Genomic DNA, 19,599 nt, shown 5'->3' on the forward strand with positions numbered 1-19,599 from the left:
TATGCTTTACTGTAGGGATGGTGTTCTTAGGGTCATAGTCCGCATTTTTCTTCCTCCAAACATTATTGCCAAGGAGCTTAATTTAGTCTTATCTGACCACAGTACTTTCTCTCAATCCTTCTTGAATCATTTTAATGTTTTTATGGCAAACTTCAGATGGGCCTGTACATGTGCCTTCTTGAGGAGGGGGACCTTGCGGGCACTGCAGGATTTCAATCCATGGTGGTGTATTGTGTTACCAATGGTTTGTTTGGTGACTGTGGTCCCAACTGCCTTGAGATCATTCACAAGCTCCTCCCATGTAGTTCTGGGCTGATCACTTTTTTCACGATCATCCTTACTCCATGAGGCAAAATCTTGCATGGAGCTCCAGACCAAGGGTGATTAATGGTTATTTTGTATTTCTTTCATTTCCAAATAATCATTCCAACAGTTGTCTCCTTCTCACCAAGCTTCTTGCTGATGGTCTTGTAGCCCATTCCAGCCTTGTAAAGGTCTACAATATTTCTCCCTGACATCCTTTGACGGCTATTTGGTCTTGACCATGGTGGTGCCCAAGAAAGAGGTTCTGAGGACAGGTATCTTTTATACACATAACGAGTTGTCATTAGGAGCACCTTCTTAAATTGACAGGACTAATATATGTACCACATGAGCACATAGCCAGTCTGTGGGAGCCAGAATTATTGTAGGTTGGTAGGGGATTAAATACTGAATTGTAACTCAATGTATAACTTTTATATAATGTGTTTTTTCTGGATTTTTGGTTGACATTCTGTCTCTATTCTGTCTTAAAATACACCTATAATAAAAATTATAGACCCCTAATTTCTTTGTAAGTGGGCAAACAAAATTTGTAGGGGATCAAATAGTTATTTTCCCCACTGTGTGTGTGTGTGTATATATATTATATATATACAGTTGTGTTCAAAATAATAGCAGTCAGACATCACTAACCTGATGAATCACTGTTTTTGGTAGACATGATATTTCTACATGGCAAATAATTTTCTAGCAGGTGTAGTAGAGTAATAGAAATCCAACAGACCCAACAGTCATGACATGCATGCTGCTGATTCTGTGTAATTGAATCACTAATTGAAAGGGGCATGTTCAAAATAATATCAGTGTGGAGTTCTATTCCACTGAGGTCATTCATTCTTTGAAAAACAGATGGCAACTATTGCCCTTATTTAAGGAAGGAAGGCAGCAAATGTTGTACATGCTGGTTACAGTGCATTTCTCTCTGAAATTCTCAGGAAAATGGGTCGTTCCAGACATTATTCAGAAGAACAGCGTACCTTGATTAAAAAGTTGATTGGAGAGGGGAAAACATATAAAAAAGTGCAGAAAATGATAGGCTGCTCAGCTAAAATTATCGTAAATGCTTTAAAATGGCAACCAAAACCTGAAAGACGTGGAAGAAAGCGAAAAACTACCATTTGAATGGATAGAAGAATAGCCAAAATGGCAAGGACTCAGCCAACAATCATCTCCAGGAAGATCAAAGAAGGTCTAAAGTTACCTGTGAGTACTGTTACAATTAGAAGACGCCTATGAGAAGCCAAGCTATCTGTAAGAAGCCCCTGCAAAGTCCCACTGTTGAAAAAAAGACATGCTGAAGAGGTTACAATTTGCCGAAGAGCACATTGACTGGCCTAAAGAGAAATGGTGCAACATTTTGTGGACTGATGAAAGTAAGATTGTTCTTTTTGGGTCTAGTGGCCGGAGACAGTTTGTCAGACGACCCCCAAACACTGAATTCAAGCCACAGTACACTGTGAAGACAGTGAAGCATGGTTGCGCAAGCATCATGATATGGGGATGTTTCTCATACTACGGTGTTGGGCCTATTTTTTGCATACCAGGGATCATGGATCAGTTTGAATACATCAGAATACTTGAAGAGGTCATGCTGCCTTATGCTAAAGAGGAAATGCCCTTGAAATGGGTGTTCCAACAAGACAACGACCCCAAACACACCAGTAAACGTACAACATCTTGGTTCCAGACCAACAAGATTGACGTTATGGAGTGGCCAGCCCAATCCCCGGATCTTAATCCAATAAAAAACTTGTGGGGTGACATCAAAAATGCAGTTTCTGAGGCAAAACCAAGAAATATGGGCTGGAATATCTGTTCACAGGTGCCAGAAGTTGGTTGACTCCATGCAACACAGATGTACAGCAGTTTTCAGAAACAGTGCTTATACAACTAAATATTCATTAAGTGATTCAAAGGAAAGCAAAATCTTCAAACATTTTTCAGTTTATATAGTGAATGTTTGAGTTTGTAAAGAAGAATACAAACACTGCACTTTTTTTGAACAGTCTAATAATCACTTTTCTTTAATTTTTTTTTAGAGGAACAACACAAATTTGTATATTTTTCTTCATGTTTTGATTTGGAATAGAACATGTAGTGTTCCGAATGCACTTGTGTGTATGGAAATAAAAGCTATTAGAAGGATTTTGAGCTTTATTCACTTTTTTCAACACACTGCTATTATTTTGAACACAACTGTATATATATATATATATATATATATATATATATATATATATATATATATATATATAGGGCAGCACAGTGGCTAAATGGTTAGCACTTCTGCCTGGCAGTACTAGGGAGTGTACAGGCCTGGAGTTTGCATGTTCTCCCTGTGACTGCGTGGGTTTCCTTCCAGGTACTCCGGTTTCCCAAACGCCATAGATATGCTGGTAGGTGAATTGGCTCCTGTCTATATTGGTCCTAGTATGTGTATGTATGAATGTGAGTTAGGAACCTTAGATTGTACGCCCCTTGAGGGTTAGGGACTGATGTGAATGTACAATATATATGTAAAGAGCTGGGTAAATTGGCGGCGCTATATAAGTACCTAAAATAAATAAATAATAATATATAATACATGTATTTGTATCAGGTATTACACTTGAATTAATCCTGTAATTCCCACTTAAGAAAATACATTCATAATATTTTTTTGTTATTGACCAATTTGATGAATAGGTTATATTTGATGAATAGGCAGTTACTAGGTTTCGCAGTCTCTATTGAAATGTTAAGTTCCCTGTGTTCAGATATGACAAACGAACCAGGACGCAGTCTTCAGCAATGTTTATAGGGTGCACAGTAACAAATGAAGTTATTTCACCAATGGTTTAATGGAACAATTGTCATTTAGAGGCCTAATCACAGACTAGTAAAATGTGTTTTTATTATTTTTGTGTATTTATAAGGTGTCAGGGGGCGCAGTGTTCTTTAATGAAGTGATAATTATTAAAACATTCCAAGCATGTACTTTTTAACAGACTCAGAGACTGCAGTGTTAGGTTACTGTGGAGTATCAGATAATTCACGTTAGTACACGGTTGAAATATTGTTTATACAGTGTTTGGAAGTTTCTTGCCTGCCAGTCCTGACATTTACACATCTCTGTCAGACACCACAGTCTGGCCATTGACCACACTTTTCTGCAGTTAAACCATACAATTTGGACACAGAGGGATATTTCTAAAGCATTGAATCTGATATTAATCAAACATTCACTGCAAGTGAATCTTCCAAGTTCATGTGGTTTAAATAACAGTGATTGAATAACCACCAGTGAACGTTTGCTATTAATTCACCAGCAAAGTCATATTCACTGTTTTATAAATACGCCCCATCGGGCAGATTGCAATACGTCTATTATTGTATATAAAAATTGATCCAACTATTTCCTTTTGACTGCATAGCCGCATTAAAGCGGAAAGCAGTATTAAACCCAAACACAAACATTTATTATATTGCAGCTTACCAATTCTTAGATGTGGTGGCTGCATTTGTTTTCTTTTTGTAGGCTTTCTTTCTTCTTTTTTCATCTGGTGATCTGGACAGTAAGTCTGTTGTTTTTCAAAAGAACAAGCTGTCCGTCAAATGTACTGTATCAGATGTGACAAACCATTTAACACTGGCAGGGGGTGCTTACAATGGCCAGTTTGTGTTTTGTTTTTTTAATTTACGACCTTTAACACTTTTCATTAAAGAAGGAATTGATCATCAATATATGGATAAAATGGTTTCTGACTCTCCTTACCTAAGGAAAAGAGTCACCATGGTCTGGTAAGCCCCCCCTTGTGTAAGAGTTTACTGGTGACTATTGGTCATACAACACCTTTTTCTTTTCCTTGTGGAGATACTGTAGCTATTTGCAGCCGCTTCTTTAAGAAGGGGTATATACAGTATGTCAGGTAGCCAGGGACATAGGCATGAGTTGGCTTGATATTTTACTATTTTATGAGTAACATCCTTTACATAATTATGGATATATACAATGATATTACACTATATTATTTTTGTTTCATACTAATCCTGAGCAAATCGTGTATAGTACTGCATAACTTGGACTGGAAGGAGGAGACTATTCCTAGTAACAGGTTTTTATTATATCCTCTTGTGCAATGGTAGAACGCAGTTGTGTCTCTTATTTTGGAGTCTTTGATTTCTGCTGAGCCTTTATGGAGGGCATTGCACAAAGATTCTATTTTTGATATGATAGTGCTACCAGTTAGCTTTGTGAGTGCAATAATTTGACTTTTTTTTCAATTATTATATGCTACACTATGGAGATGTCTTTTTTACATGTTTCTAAACTGAGAAGCAAATAACTGAGCCTGTTTTTGACTGTGAGCCCACCTAATAAAGAGCTCCAGGTGAAACTCAAAAAATTAGAATATCGTGCAAAAGTTCATTTATTTCAGTAATGCAACTTAAAAGGTGAAACTAATATATGAGATAGACTCATTACATGCAAAGCAAGATAGTTCAAGCCGTGATTTGTCATAATTGTGATGATTATGGCTTACAGCTCATGAAAACCCCCAATCCACAATCTCAGAAAATTAGAATATTGTGAAAAGGTGCAATATTCTAGGCTCAAAGTGTCCCACTCTAATCAGATAATTAAGCCATAACACCTGCAAAGGGTTCCTGAGCCTTTAAATGGTCCCTCAGTCTGGTTCAGTAGGAATCACAATCATGGGAAAGACTGCTGACCTGACAGTTGTGCAGAAAACCATCATTGACACCCTCCATAAGGAGGGAAAGCCTCAAAAGGTCATTGCAAAAGAAGTTGGATGTTCCCAAAGTGCTGTATCAAAGCACATTAATAGAAAGTTATGTGGAAGGGAAAAGTGTGGAAGAAAAAGGTGCACAAGCAGCAGGGATGACCGCAGCCTGGAGAGGATTGTCAGAAAAAAGCCATTCAAAAGTGTTGGGGACTTTCACAAGGAGTGGACTGAGGCTGGAGTCAGTGCATCAAGAGCCACAACACACAGACGGATCCTGGACATGGGCTTCAAATGTCGTATTCCTCTTGTCAAGCCGCTCCTGAACAACAAACAACGTCAGAAGCGTCTTAGCTGGGCTAAAGAAAAACAGACCTGGTTTGTTGTTCAGTGGTCCAAAATCCTCTTTTCAGATGGGGGCAACTTTTGCATCTCATTTGGATACCAGGGACCCAGAGTATGGAGGAAGAATGGGGAGGCACACACTGCAAGATTCTTGAAGTCCAGTGTGAAGTTTCCACAGTCTGTGTTTATTTGGGGAGCCATGTCATCTGCTGGTGTTGGTCCACTGTGCTTCATTAAGTCCAGGGTCAACGCAGCCGTCTACCAGGAGATTTTGGAGCACTTCATGCTTCCTTCCGCAGACAAAATTTATGTATGGGGATGCTGACTTCATTTTCCAGCAGGACTTGGCACCTGCCCACACTGCCAAAAGCACCAAAACCTAGTTCAATGACCGTGGGATTACTGTGCTTGATTGGCCAGCAAACTCGCCTGACCTGAACCCCATAGAAAATCTATACGGCATTGCCAAGAGAAAGATGAGAGACATGAGACCGAACAATGCAGAAGAGCTGAAGGCCGCTATTGAAGCATCCTGGTCTTCCATAACACCTCAGCAGTGCCACAGGCTGATAGCTTCCATGCCACGCCGCATTGAGGCAGTAATTGCTGCAAAAGGGGCCAAAACCAAGTACTGAGTACATATGCATGCTTAGACTTTTCAGAGGTCCGATATTGTTCTATATACAATCCTTGTTTTATTGATTGCATGTAATATTCTAATTTTCTGAGATTGTGGATTTGGGGTTTTCATGAGCTGTAAGCCATAATCATCACAATTATGACAAATCACGGCTTGAACTATCTTGCTTTGCATGTAATGAGTCTATCTCATATATTAGTTTCACCTTTTAAGTTGCATTACTGAAATAAATGTACTTTTGCACGATATTCTAATTTTTCGAGTTTCACCTGTATATGTGATCATCTTAACTACTTCAAAATACCTGACTGGAAAAAGTGTTCTTTGACTCACTTACTTATAAGGGGTCAATATCTTCTGGTGAGTTTCTATCTACGTAATATATATAATTAATTCACAAAGATCATGTGGGAAAAAATTGTGGTGACTGGAGAAAAAAAAATTTGAGAGGACTTATTTATTTATTTAAAAATGGACGACACTTATTTATATTTTGTTCACAAATGGCTGTGGTGCCATTCAATATCAATTTTCACGTTATTGCATAATATGTACACTGTAATGGTGCTGAAAGTGTTTATTATTGAGAGTGAGAGCAGCACTGGAACATATTTATGTATTAGGTTCATAAAGGTAGCCTTCATCTACTGCGACTCCCAGAGCTTAGTATATGGAATTTTTGGGCTAAATAGTTGCAAAATAACTTTAAAATATACGTAAACCCTCACCTAGTAAAACAACCTATTTAGTTTAATCACTTCACGTTTGGACCCTTTCAACCCTTTCCAGTTTGGGTCAATTTTCAGATTTCAGCGCTGTCACACTCTAAACTGGTAACCTGTAAAGGCTTTTAAAGCATCACCTATGGAGATTTTTAAATGTCCTAGTATGTCGCCATTCCACGGGCATGCGCTCTTTTAAAATGTGATATGATGGCTGTAAAAGCACTCATTTTGCACTCTCTCCAGCTGCATTCCTGCAGCCATTGAGAAATACTATGAGAGCTGTGATTGGTCAGAGCTATCACATGGTTCAAGGCTGCTGTAAATTGCATTGTACTATGTGATCTCTGTGATCAATCACAGTAGTAAACAATTATGCCAGGAGATGATATCTTGTTTACTACTGTGCATGTGATTGCTCATTGGCCAATCAGCCAACTGGCCAATCAGCTGTACACACAGCGGCTGCTGCAGGCTCCCAAGGAGAGCGCACAGGCGGCCCATTCGGGAGGACATTTAGAAATGCTCCTGTCCAGCCCATGTAGATAAAGCGGTTAAAATAAAAATGAAAGGCAAAACATTTGTGCATACATATAAAAAAATGATAAATACCTTTTCCCCTTCTTTTATAAGTGATCACATTCCCTGTGTTTTCAGCTGCATAAGGAGCTTAGCATGCTGGGGGAGGAGAAACAGCATCACACTGGTCTCCCAGTGAATGGCTGTGCAGGGAGGGGGAGTATGTCAGCACAAGTCTGATCATTGGAGGAGAGCAGGCTGAGTTCTCAGCACATGCCTAGTTTGTAATAGATAAGCAGGCTGGCAGGACACCAGGGATATTTCACAAAGGACGCAACACAAAGAAAACAGGATACATTTTCATTCAAGTACATGGTATAGCAGGCACATATCAGGCATATGAAATGTTGCGTTGACATATTATTTAAGCATTTTCTGTTTTAGGGCCAGTTCACACTACAAAAACGCACTCTGGATGCATTCCGGATACGTTTTTGCTTGCAGTTCACACCACACGAAGTTCCGGTGCAGTTTTGATGCAGTTTGCTATGTTCCAGTATGATTCTGTGCAGAAAAAAATGCAGCATGTTCTACTTTTTTTTCCACACTGGAAACTAACTGCAACTGACTGCACTAGCGTGAACAAGGGCCATTGGATTACATGGAAAACACAGTGCAGGCATTTTTGATGCAGAAAACAAATGCACTGGACTGCATCTAGTGTGAACTAGCCCTTAAGCCTATAGTATACATGGTTAGTTGCATGCATGATGTTGCTAGGTTTTTACATTTTAATTGGGATGGGTTGGGGGAGGGGATTGATTTTCATTTTTGTAATGGGACATTTTTAGTAAAGAATCCATATGTTTAATACATATAAATTTGTGACTACATGCCAGTTGCCTCATACATATCCTTTGATCCTGCTGTAGTTTGATCTTGTTTGGCAACTGCTGTTTTTAGAACTGTACTACCTACTAGCAGACAGTATAAATGTCAGCACACACTTTCTATTGCAGGCTCTGTTCCCCAAGCACTGCCTACAACCCATGAAAATAACAAGTGAGCCAACTGTAACAGCACAGAAATTCACCAAGCATCTCCAATGTGACAGTAATCAAATCTGCCAGGACACTACTTGCATGGAGTTTGCATGTTTTCACTGTGCTTGTGGGGGGTTTCTCAATGCTGGTAGGTTAAATGGCTCCTGTATAAACCAGCCTAGTATGTGAGATTGGGGCATTTGATTGCAAGCTCCATGAGGGCAGGCACTGATGTGAATGTACAGTATGTGAATTTCTGCACAAACGTTCAGCACAATATGAATGCCTGTAATAATAATGCTGCTGTTTTTAAAGATACAGCCTGAGATTGTCATTCTGATTCTGGATTAAAGCAGAACTAACCTTTCTAAGCCCTGGTTCACAGTTGTGCAGCTGTGCGGGCCGCGATTTGCACAGGCACAAGAGCCCATTCATTTGAATGGACTCCTGTGCCCCGGGACACGCAGGGAAGACATCCCCGCACTACTTTGGAAATCGCAGCCCACACGGGAACCAAGGATCACTGTATGGCTGCGATTTCCAGTGTGGGCAGTGTGTCATTAGAATTAATGGTACCCTCCCACGGGTCCCGCATTCCTCTGTGTGGGTGGTGCGGCTGCAGGCATTTGTGCGGATCCCGCATTCCTCTGTGTGGGTGGTGCGGCTGCAGGCATTTGTGTGGGTCCCGCAGCGGAACCACCCATACAGATGTGAACCGAGCATAAAGCCAAGGAAGCTGCCATCTTATACTCTGTTTGATCTGCACTTGCTGTGGTTCTGCACGTGATCAGTTATGACACCAGACAGTTGATGGCCTGACAGTTTGGTTGGGAAAACAAGCAAACAGGCAAAACAGTGTCTTCAAAGTAAGGGTGGTTTTATACTGCTGCGCTGCCGCCAGCACAGTCTACCTGCGATACCCTCTGTTTTCTTGCGGGTTACCTGTAGTTTCCTATAGACTTCTATTAGACCAAAAAATCCTGCGTGCTGCGCTTTCAGAAAACGCATTAAAAAAGCACAATCTAATAGTAATCTATGGAAAAACGCGGGAAAACCGTAGTACACTGCGTGGCACCCATGCTGCGACCAAACTGCAATGTGGAAAAGTGAAACTGCCCTAACTTCTTTGGGAAACAGTTAAATCAATGAGTTTAGTTCTGCTTTAACGAGTCACAGATTTGAAACAAGTATGTACCCAGTGAAGTCTAATACCCGTCCTGTTTATTTGAATCATATTTCTCCCATACGTGTTCCCATATTTTTTTTTTATATGCCTCCTTACAAGTGTGAATTTCTTTTAATCAAAGGAAACCTGGATTAAACAATTATATAGAGGCTGATCTTGTTGACCTCTTTCTGAAAATGCCAGTTTTCTGTCTGTCTCTAGCCCGAATACTCTGACCCAGAAAAACTCAGAGCGAAAGTTTCTGATGCCGATTTGTTGCTGTTAGAAACCACAGGGCCCCACTCCCAAAAAAACCCCCAAAAAACTGTTGACTATGCTTTAGTTACGAATGAACACAGTGGGTGACTGGTAACGATCACACATTGTGTTCATTAAGGAAAGAAAGGGTCTGGCAAATATGAAATATTTACGGGACCTTTACCTCACTCTCCATCCTGAAGGATCCTATTGTGTGCTTGCAGCTGGCATTGGTAAGGAGAGGAGGGAAGCTGTCAGTACTGTGGGGCACACAGGGGGCCTGGGCAGCAAGCAGAAATGTATGGTGCACAGGGAGGGTGATGGGTGTGGTGGGGGGTATTACTGTAACCGATCCCCTTTTTAGCTCTCTCTGCAACAGCTGATAGTCAGCAAGAGGGAGAGGAGAAGAGGCCAGCTTTTAGCTGCTGCACAGAGACACATACAGGGGATCGGTTCCAGTAATTCCCCCCACACACCACACCGATCACCCTCTCTCCCCACATCCAAATGACCCAGCTGCCAGGGCCCCTCTGCTGGCCTGGGCCCTGTACAGGACTGGTGGCACGCCCTTATCCATGGACCTGAAGCCAGGCAACTGGCATTTTCAGAAAGAAAGCTCAGAATTGGATTTCTCTATATTTTTTTTTTTTTGCACACATTTTCTTTTAAATAATATCCTCTTGTTTGTAAATAACATTAATCCGGCTGATGTTGGGAAAACCAGTTCATACAGGCTCCTTATGTTTTTTCACTTCTCAGAAGAACTATGTTGCAATGTTCTTTCTCTATAAAAAAAACCTTCTGCTTGCAATGTTTGTGTATTATATTAACAAGTTCTTTCAGCATCTGTATATTTCACAGCTGTGCTGGTTCCTACCAGTTGTCTCTGTATAGAAGTAGATTCCATAGAGAAGCACGGATTGTGCCTCCCCTTGTGTATACAATGTCTGCAGAACATACTGTCAGGACAGTCCAGGGGCAGACTCGGGGGTTTCATTTGTTACTTCTATAAAGGGTGGAATCACAAGGATGCAGCTGGTTTAGATTGTCTATGACCGGTCTTATCTCCACATCGCTCTCTGGATACTATATATATCTTTGTAGAACACATTTAATGTATAGAAAGTAAATATCCAAATGCTTAAGGGCACTTAGCACAGAATGAGCAGAGATGAGGACTTTTTATTGTTCTGGGGAACATCCTGTGTGTGTATGCTACTACTAAACCCCCCAGTGACAAAATAATACATTTTGGAGCCATGGTAACCCTCTACTATAGAGAAAACAGGCAAAAATCAAACATGAAGGGTATGGTTTGGGGAGATTATATAGTTGAATGGATATGGAGGGTTTGTAAAATTTTGTTATGTTGATGTGATCCTTGCTGACTCCAGATTGTATTGATGTTTATTATTATTATTAGTTTGGAGTTTGCATGTTCTCCCTGTGCCTGTGTGGGTTCATCCGGGTACTCCGGTTTCCTTCCACACTCCAATGACATGCTGGTAGGTGAATTGGCTTCGGTCTAAATTGGCCCTAATATTATTATATTATTATTATTATACAGTATTTATATAGCGCTAAAAGGTTTGCTCAGCGCTGTACATTATAGTGGGGGACAGAATATGAGACAATACAGTAACAAAACACAACACAAGGGGGTCAAGGGCCCTGCTCTTTCGAGCTTACAATCTAGGAGGGAGGGGATAGTGGTACAGGAGGAAGTGGCTGTGGGGGATGGAGTGGGGAAGCAGGGTAGGCTTCCCTGAAGAGATGGGTTTTCAGGGTGCGCCTAAAGGTGAGGAGGGTAGGTGACAGTCTGATGGATTGGGGTAGTGAGTTCCAGAGGATAGGGGAAGTCCTGGAGAAGTCCTGCAGTCGGGCGTGGGACATGGAGACCAGATAGCTAGAAAGTAGGAGGTCTTGTGAGGAGCGAAGATTACAGGTTGGGTGGTATTTGGGTATCAGGTCAGTGAGGTAGTTTGGGGCAGCGTTATGAATGGCTTTGTATGTCAGTGTTAGTAGTTTGAATTTAATGCGCTGGGCAATCGGGAGCCAGTGGAGGGAATGACAGAGGGGGGTGGCAAAAGTGGAGCAGTTGGTAAGGTGGATGAGTCTGGCCGCTGAGTTCAGGATTGATTGAAGCGGGGATAGTCTGTGATGAGGTAGGCCGGTGAGAAGGGAGTTGCAGTAGTCCAGGCGTGAGATAATGAGGGAGTGAACGAGTTGCTTAGTAGTGTCTGGGGTTAGAAACGAACGTATTTTGGAGATGTTGCGGAGGTGGAACCTGCATGAGTTTGCCAACTATTGGACATGGGGTTGGAAGGACAGGTTTGAGTCTAGAGTGACACCTAGGACTTTGGCTTGCGGGGTGGGACTGATGGTGGCGTTGTGGGTCATGATGGAGAGGGGCGCGGGTATGTATGAATGTGAATTAGGGATCTTAGATTGTACGCCCCTTGAGGGTTAGGGACTGATGTGAATGTACAATATATATGTAAAGCACTGCGTAAATTGACAGCGCTATATAAGTACCTGTAATAAATAATAATAATAATGAATAATTATTATTGTTTTTATTATTATTGTTTATATTATTTTTGTTGTTATTAATATTATTATACAGGATTTATATAGTGCCAACAGTTTGCACAGTACTTTACAAAATGATGGTAGACATAACAGTTGCAATACAAATTGATACAAGAGGAAACAGAGGGCCCTGCTCCTTAGAGCTTACAATCTAGGAGGAAGGGTTGAGTGATACAAAAGGTAATAGCTGTGGGGAATGAGCTGATGGAGGAAATAATAGGCAGTTTACTGGTTAGAAGCAGGATAAGCTTCTTTAACTCCTTAGCACCAATGTCACACAAATATGCGGCTTCACAGAACTGGGCTTTTTTCCGTGAGTCCGCATATTTGTGTACCTGTCTTTGTGCCGCACAGCGCGCTCCCAGCACAAAGACCGGGGTGTCACTGAGAGCCCTGGGTCCTGTTCTAATGATTGGGACCCAGGACTCCTGATTCTGAGTCACATGATCGCTGTGATAGCCTCTGATTGGCTATCACAGTGATCAGTCACTGTGAAGTCCACCTCCCATTGTTTTTTTTTATATCTCTGAATAGAGGAGAGAGATACATTGCATCTCTCTCTCAGGACATAGAGAAAAACAACAACTGTTTTTAAAAAATAAATACATATTTTAAAAAAATTTAAATTAAAGAAAAAATACCTAGATCAATGTTTGATGTAGTTCAGTGCCAGGGTTAGTGTTTGGGACAAAGGTCAGGATTCTTTTTTTAAATTGGTATCAGTGTCACTCTCAGTGTGTTTTAGGTAAAAAAAAATCAAAAATCAAAATGCTCACTATTGTACTTGGCTGTAGTACAGGTACCAACAACAAATAACATACACATATATGGTATCGCTGCAATATTTTTTTTGGTTGTTATTTGGTGGTAGGTAATGGTAGTAGCAAGAAACACATAGCTAAATTTAAAAAAAAATATTTTTTTTTTACTATTTTGGGCCAGTTTTCCTTTCATAATTAAAAAAAAAAATCAGGAGATATCCATTACCATTTACCAACATATGAAAGCCTAATTTTTTCCTGAAAAAAAAGGTATAATTCACCTGGATTTACATAGTGGTTGTGATGATATATACTGTTTTACTAACACATTTCAAAGTTGTAAAATTTTACTTAGGCTTTAAGATTTGTTTTATCTTTAGGTGTGAAGGGGTTAAAGAGAAAGGTTTTCAGGGATCGTCTAAAGGTGGATAGATTAGGAGATAGACTGACAGATTGGGGTAGGGAGTTCCATAGGATGGGAGAAGTTCGGGAGAAGTCCTGGAGGTAAGCATGGGAGGAGGTGACATGGGAACTAAAGAGCAGAAGGTCTTGGGAGGATTGAAGAGAGCGGTTTGGTTGATATTTTGAGACCAGGTTGGTGATGTAGCTGGGGGCAGAGTTGTGGATTTGTGGATGGCTTTGTGGAGGGATGGCAGAGAGGGGTAGCAGACACTAAACAGTTGGTAAGGTGGATGAGCCAGGCAGCAGTATTCGTGATGGACTTAAGTGGGGATAGCCTATATAAAAAACATTTAGCCTTTAAAACCACTTTCATGCTGTCAGCTTAAGTATATACACTGGAGGAGAGCAAGCTGAGTTCTGCACACAAACAGAAAACTGACCATGCTGTGCTGTCATGCCTAGTGTGGTCAGTTTTTAAATAGGAACTTAGAGGTACTGGCAGGACCACCAGGTATTTCACAACGGAAGCTATACAAAGAGAACAGGATACTTTTTCATACAAGTACTGTACATGGTACAACAGACACATATCAACAATATGAAGTGTTGGGTTGACATATTCTTTAATGTGGAACTAAAAAACTAGTAAAAAACATGAAAGCAGACAGCTCTTTAGAGCAGAACAGGCATGCTAGGTCTGTTCTGCAATAACACACACTTGCCTGCCTGTTTGCAGTTTTCTATTGAATGTATACTGAGCTGCACATGCCCAGTTCAGGATGCATTCTCGACACACTGGCTGTTCTGGAATGACTGACTCCTATGCACATTCCCCCATCAGCCAAGAGGCCAAAAACCTGGCAACTAGAAGTAGCCTGGGAGAAGATGAAAGAGGGATGTAACCACCAGCTGGAAGGCAGAGTAGACTATTTTTGGGGTTAGTTTTGCTTTAAGAAAGCACATGGGTATGTAGTACAGCCCTAGATGCCCGAATGTTACGGTCTATGTAGCTAAATTGTACCATATCCTTTTGATCTACCAACACCTATGATTTGCAAGGGTTTGCATAGATGAATAATTAATTGGATAGATAACTGGATACATAATAATTAGATAACTTTCGATGATCCTCATGTTAAATGTTTGGTATATCTATAGGAGATTGTACAAACATTGTACAGTCAGATTGTAATGTGTATGTCATCTTTACAAGCAGGGGATTAGGCAATCAGAATTAGGTTGGGTTCACATTTGTGCATGGCAGGAACACACGCAAAATCACACACATTCTCACAATGCTCAAAAACCTACATGCCTTTTGTAGGTACACAGTGGTGCCATTAATTCTTACTTCTAAAAGTAGAATTTTGGTCAAACCCTAACTACTCCTAAAAATGCTCCCTCCCCCCTCCTAACACCTATTTTGATTAACCTGTGTAAGAAAAGATCTGTATACTTACCTATTTTCAGGCCACTCTGGTCTGGTCAAGTGATTTCACCCCAGCAGCTGCAGGGGAATAGAGTGAGTGTTCGGAACAACAGCTGGTAATGCCAGAGCAGTGACCATAGGCTTACTATGGCCCATCCATTATCGGTGCTCTCTCCTCTTAACTAGTTGCAGAGTTTGGGCATGCTACACATGCCCATAAAAACATCATCATTGTACACAGGATGTTTGCAGCAAGTCCAGTCTCTCTGCCCTGCTTCTGGGAACCCCGTCCCCCAGTATACCGTAATTGTTGGCTGTGATTAATCAAAGCCAGCATTACTGTATAGTCAGAGGAAGTGGGCAGCTCTAGCTGTCAAAAAGACAGTGTAAATCAACGTTTATAAGTAACACTGTTCCAAACAATGATACAATGATACAAAGTAACATATTGTTACTTTTGTATCAGTCTGTTCATTCATCTGCAGAGCAAAAGGATGAACATAGATCTGCAAATTATATCAGTTAAAGCAACCTGACAATTAAAAAAAAAATAATATATATATATATATACATATATATATATATATATATATATATATATAGTTTTGCTGTTTTTTTTTAATGTTCCTCTTTTTAACCCCATATTAACCCTTAGTTTACTCTATTTGGCCCTAATTAACTCCTTAGTCTCTGTCTCACTTCAATTATTTTTTTCCTGCTGATTTTTTGTTTCTATTTTATTAACTAATATACTTTTTTTGTTTTGTTTGTTAACATTTTTACACATAGGCTCCATGCACACTAGTGTTTTTACGCTCAAAGAACTCTGGAAAAAAGATGGATAAAAAACACTGGTAATAGCGTTTTTGGTAGCATTTTAGTAGCGTTCAGAAGTGTTTAGGAGCATTAGTAGATAGAAGACAAAAAAAGCTAGAAAAAAGCTGTTACAGTGCCTTGAAAAAGTATTCATACCCCTTGAAATTTTCCACATTTTGTAATTTTTAAGTACATGTATTTTATTGGAATTTTATGTGATAGACCAACACAAAGTGGCACATAATTGTGAAGTTAAAGGAAAATGATAAATGGTTTTCAAAATTTTTTACAAAACAAAATCTGAAAAGTGTGCCATGCATTTGTATTCAGCCCCCCTGAGTCTATACTTTGTAGAACCGCCATTCGCTGCAATTACAGCTGCAAGTCTTTTTGGATATGTCTCTACTATCTTTGCACATATAGAGAGGGACATGTTTGCCCATTCTGCTTTGCAAAATAGCTCAAGCTCTATCAGATTGGATGGAGAGCGTCTGTGAACAGCAATTTTCAAGTCTTGCCACAGATTCTCAATTGGATTTAGGTCTGGACTTTGACTGGGCCATGCTAACATATGAATATGCTTTGATCTAAGCTATTCCATTGTAGCTCTGGCTGTATGTTTAGAGTCGTTGTCCTGCTGGAAGGTGAACCTCTGCCCCAGTCTCAAGTCTTTTGCAGACTCACAGGTTTTCTTCTTAGATTGCCCTGTTTATGGCTCCATCCATCTTCCCATCAACTCTGTCCAGCCTGTGCCTGTTGAAGAAATGTATCCCCACAACATGATGCCACCACCATGTTTCACAGTGTGGATGATGTGTTCAGGGTGATGTGCAGTGTTAGTTTTCCACCACACATAGCATTTTGCTTTTAAGCCAAAATGTTCAATTTCTCTTCCACATGTTTGCTGTGTCCCCCACATGGCTTCTAGCAAGCTGCAAATGGGATATCTTATGGCTTTCTTTCAGCAATGGCTTTCATCTTGCCACTCTTCCATAAAGGCCAGATTTGTGAAGTGCACAACTAATAGTTGTCCTGTGGACAGATTCTCCCGCCTGAGCTGTGGATCTCTGAAGCTCCTCCAGAGTTACCATGGGCCTCTTGGCTGCTTCTCTGATTAATGCACTCCTTGCCCGGCCTGTCAGTTTAGGTGGACAGCCTTGTCTTGGTAGGTCTACAGTTGTGCCATACGCTTTCCATTTTTGGATGATGCATTGAACAGTGCTCCGTGAGATGTTCAAAACTTGGGATATTTTCTTATAACCTAACCCTGCATAAAATGTCTCCACAACTTTATCCCTGACCTGTCCAGTGTGTTCCTTGGCCATCATGATGCTGTTTGTTCACTAATGTTCTCTAACAAACCTCTGAGGGCTTCACAGAACAGCTGTATTTATACTGAGATTAAATTACACACAGGTGGACTCTATTCACTAATTAGGTGACCTCTAAAGGCAATTGGTTCTACTAGATTTTAGTTAGGGGTATCAGAGTAAAGGGGGCTGAATACAAATGCACTCCACACTTTTCACATATTTATTTGTATAACATTTTGAAAAACCATTTATCATTTTCCGTCCACTTCACAATTATGTGCCACTTTATGTTGGTTTATCACATAAAATTCCAATAAAATACATTTCTGTTTTTTGTTTTAACATGACAAAATGTGGAAAATTTTAAAGCGTACAAATACTTTTAAGGGCACAGTAGGAGCATTTTAGTAGCATTTAGGAGCATTGAACTTTCTTTTTTCTGCTGGAAAAACTCTCCAAAATCTCTCCAAACATTTTTTTTTCTGCTCTTAGACGTTGAAGCTCACAAAATGCTAAGAGCCTAAAGTAGTGTGCATGGACACATAGGATAACACTATTTAGCTTCTAGGAGCAGAAAAAAATGCTCATAACAGCTGTTAGAAGCTTAAATAAAATGCTAGTGTTCATGGAGCCTTAATATATATTGACACATTTCACAAAAAACAAAAGCACTGTTTATTTTATTTGTAAATAACTTTGTACCAGCATCATCACTTTAGTGTCTTTTTAAACAGGACTGCAAGAAAAAAATTGTTGCAAGACAATATCAAGAAAAAAAGTCTTGTTTGTCCTTAAAAAAAACCCCATTATGTGTATTACCCTGTTTCAATTGTTTGCCCCCCCCCCCCCCCGCCACATTTGGCACTTTTTGGGGGAAGGGAGTACCTGGTTTTGGCAGGTGCCAGCCCCCACTTTCTGTCAGATGCACTGCAGCGATCTGACCCAGAAGTTCGCCCCACTCTCCTCACAACCTTCTGGGAGACTTCACAGGTCCCGGAAGACTGCGGGTTCATTCACAAATCACAGCACGATTTGCACATGCGCAGTAGCAAACTGACTGCGAAGCTGCAAGGCTTCACTTCCGGTTTCCCTTACTGAAGATGCCAACACCTGCAGCTGAAGCCAATTGAAGAATCGACTTGGCTGAGGACATCACTGCATTTTTAGACAGGTAAGTGTCCTTATAATAAAAGTCAGCAGCAATAGTATTTGTAGCTGCTGACTTTTAATTTTTTGGGGGAGCCTGGAGCTCCGCTTTAACCTCTACCCGCCTGGCCCATGTCGATAAACGGCCGGACGGGAGCACTGCCGATGCGGGTGGATGTTTCTAAACTCCCTCCCATCCATTGCCTGTGCGCGCTAGGAGGGTGTAGGACACAGCGATCACCGGCGGGGCCGGGTGCGCTCAGGAGGGCGTGTCCTGGAATGATGTCCATGGACGTCGTGCCAGGATTACATAAATGCGCTGTAGCCGTCCTTCGGCTATAGCGGGGTTGGGAACCGGTTAAAGTTGGGATCTTTCCTCAGCCTGAGTGATGTCAACCAACATCGGGCTTCAGCCCGCTAACCGCTGAAAATGAGTCGCAGAAGGAACTGTGCTCCTGTGATCCACAGAAGTACAGCAAAAAGAGCTTGGCTGTGCTTAATGACAAGTTTATTGCTGAATAAACAGATCCATAGCAGAAATGTAAAAATTGCTCTGATGCACAAGAGGTGAACAGGTATGACAGGCAAAGTGGTTTAAAGTGCCATGTTTTGGTGTGTTTTTGTTAAAAAGGTCATGTACTTATTTTGTGCAATTTTCGCACGTACTGTAGGGCAATCTATTGAAATGAATGGGCTTCCCTAAGCACGACCTGCGAAATTGTGTCAATGCACCTGCATGGGTGTCAACAGAGCCTATGGAGGAGTGTGTTTATGTCACCTTCAGTTTTCAGTTTAGTGATTCTAAAGTTCCCAGTGCCTGACTGTAATTGTCTAGTAAATAGAGGAATACATGGACAGACAATCCATGGAGATAGAGAAACCTCCGGCTCAGTCTGGAATATCTGGACTTTAATATTCCACATTTCCTCCATCACAGTCACAACTCATAACATTTGCAGACATTGGTTTACATTGTTACCAGAGCTGTCAAGCAGGAACTGAACTGCATGTCAGAGCAGCCATTGACTCTGGTCTGTGCACAAGACAGACACTAATCATCCACTCAGCTACTAGACACTGCTGTGCTCATGGATTTCCTTTCCACTCCATAAATGCTTAAAGTGTAAAGGACATGAAGAGATGTGTAGTAGTAAGAATCCATACCTGGCTGCTGTTAATGTCTCATTCAGTATGGTGACTGGTTGCCATGGAGGCTCCAAACCAAATGCTGAACTACATACACAATCCCTGGGTCCTAGAACCTTCCACTACCTATACCACTTTATCATTTATTACTTTTAACTTACATTATAGATAGGATAGCATAATTCTACTTTTTTTATTATGCTTTTTTTGTATGAGCCATTGAGGTTGATTTACAAAAGACAAATAAGCTGGGC

The sequence above is a fragment of the Staurois parvus genome, unplaced genomic scaffold (genome assembly GCF_062004578.1).
Source record: "Staurois parvus isolate SC_StPar_1 unplaced genomic scaffold, SC_StPar_1.0 ptg000071l, whole genome shotgun sequence".
Taxonomy (NCBI): Eukaryota; Metazoa; Chordata; class Amphibia; order Anura; family Ranidae; genus Staurois; species Staurois parvus.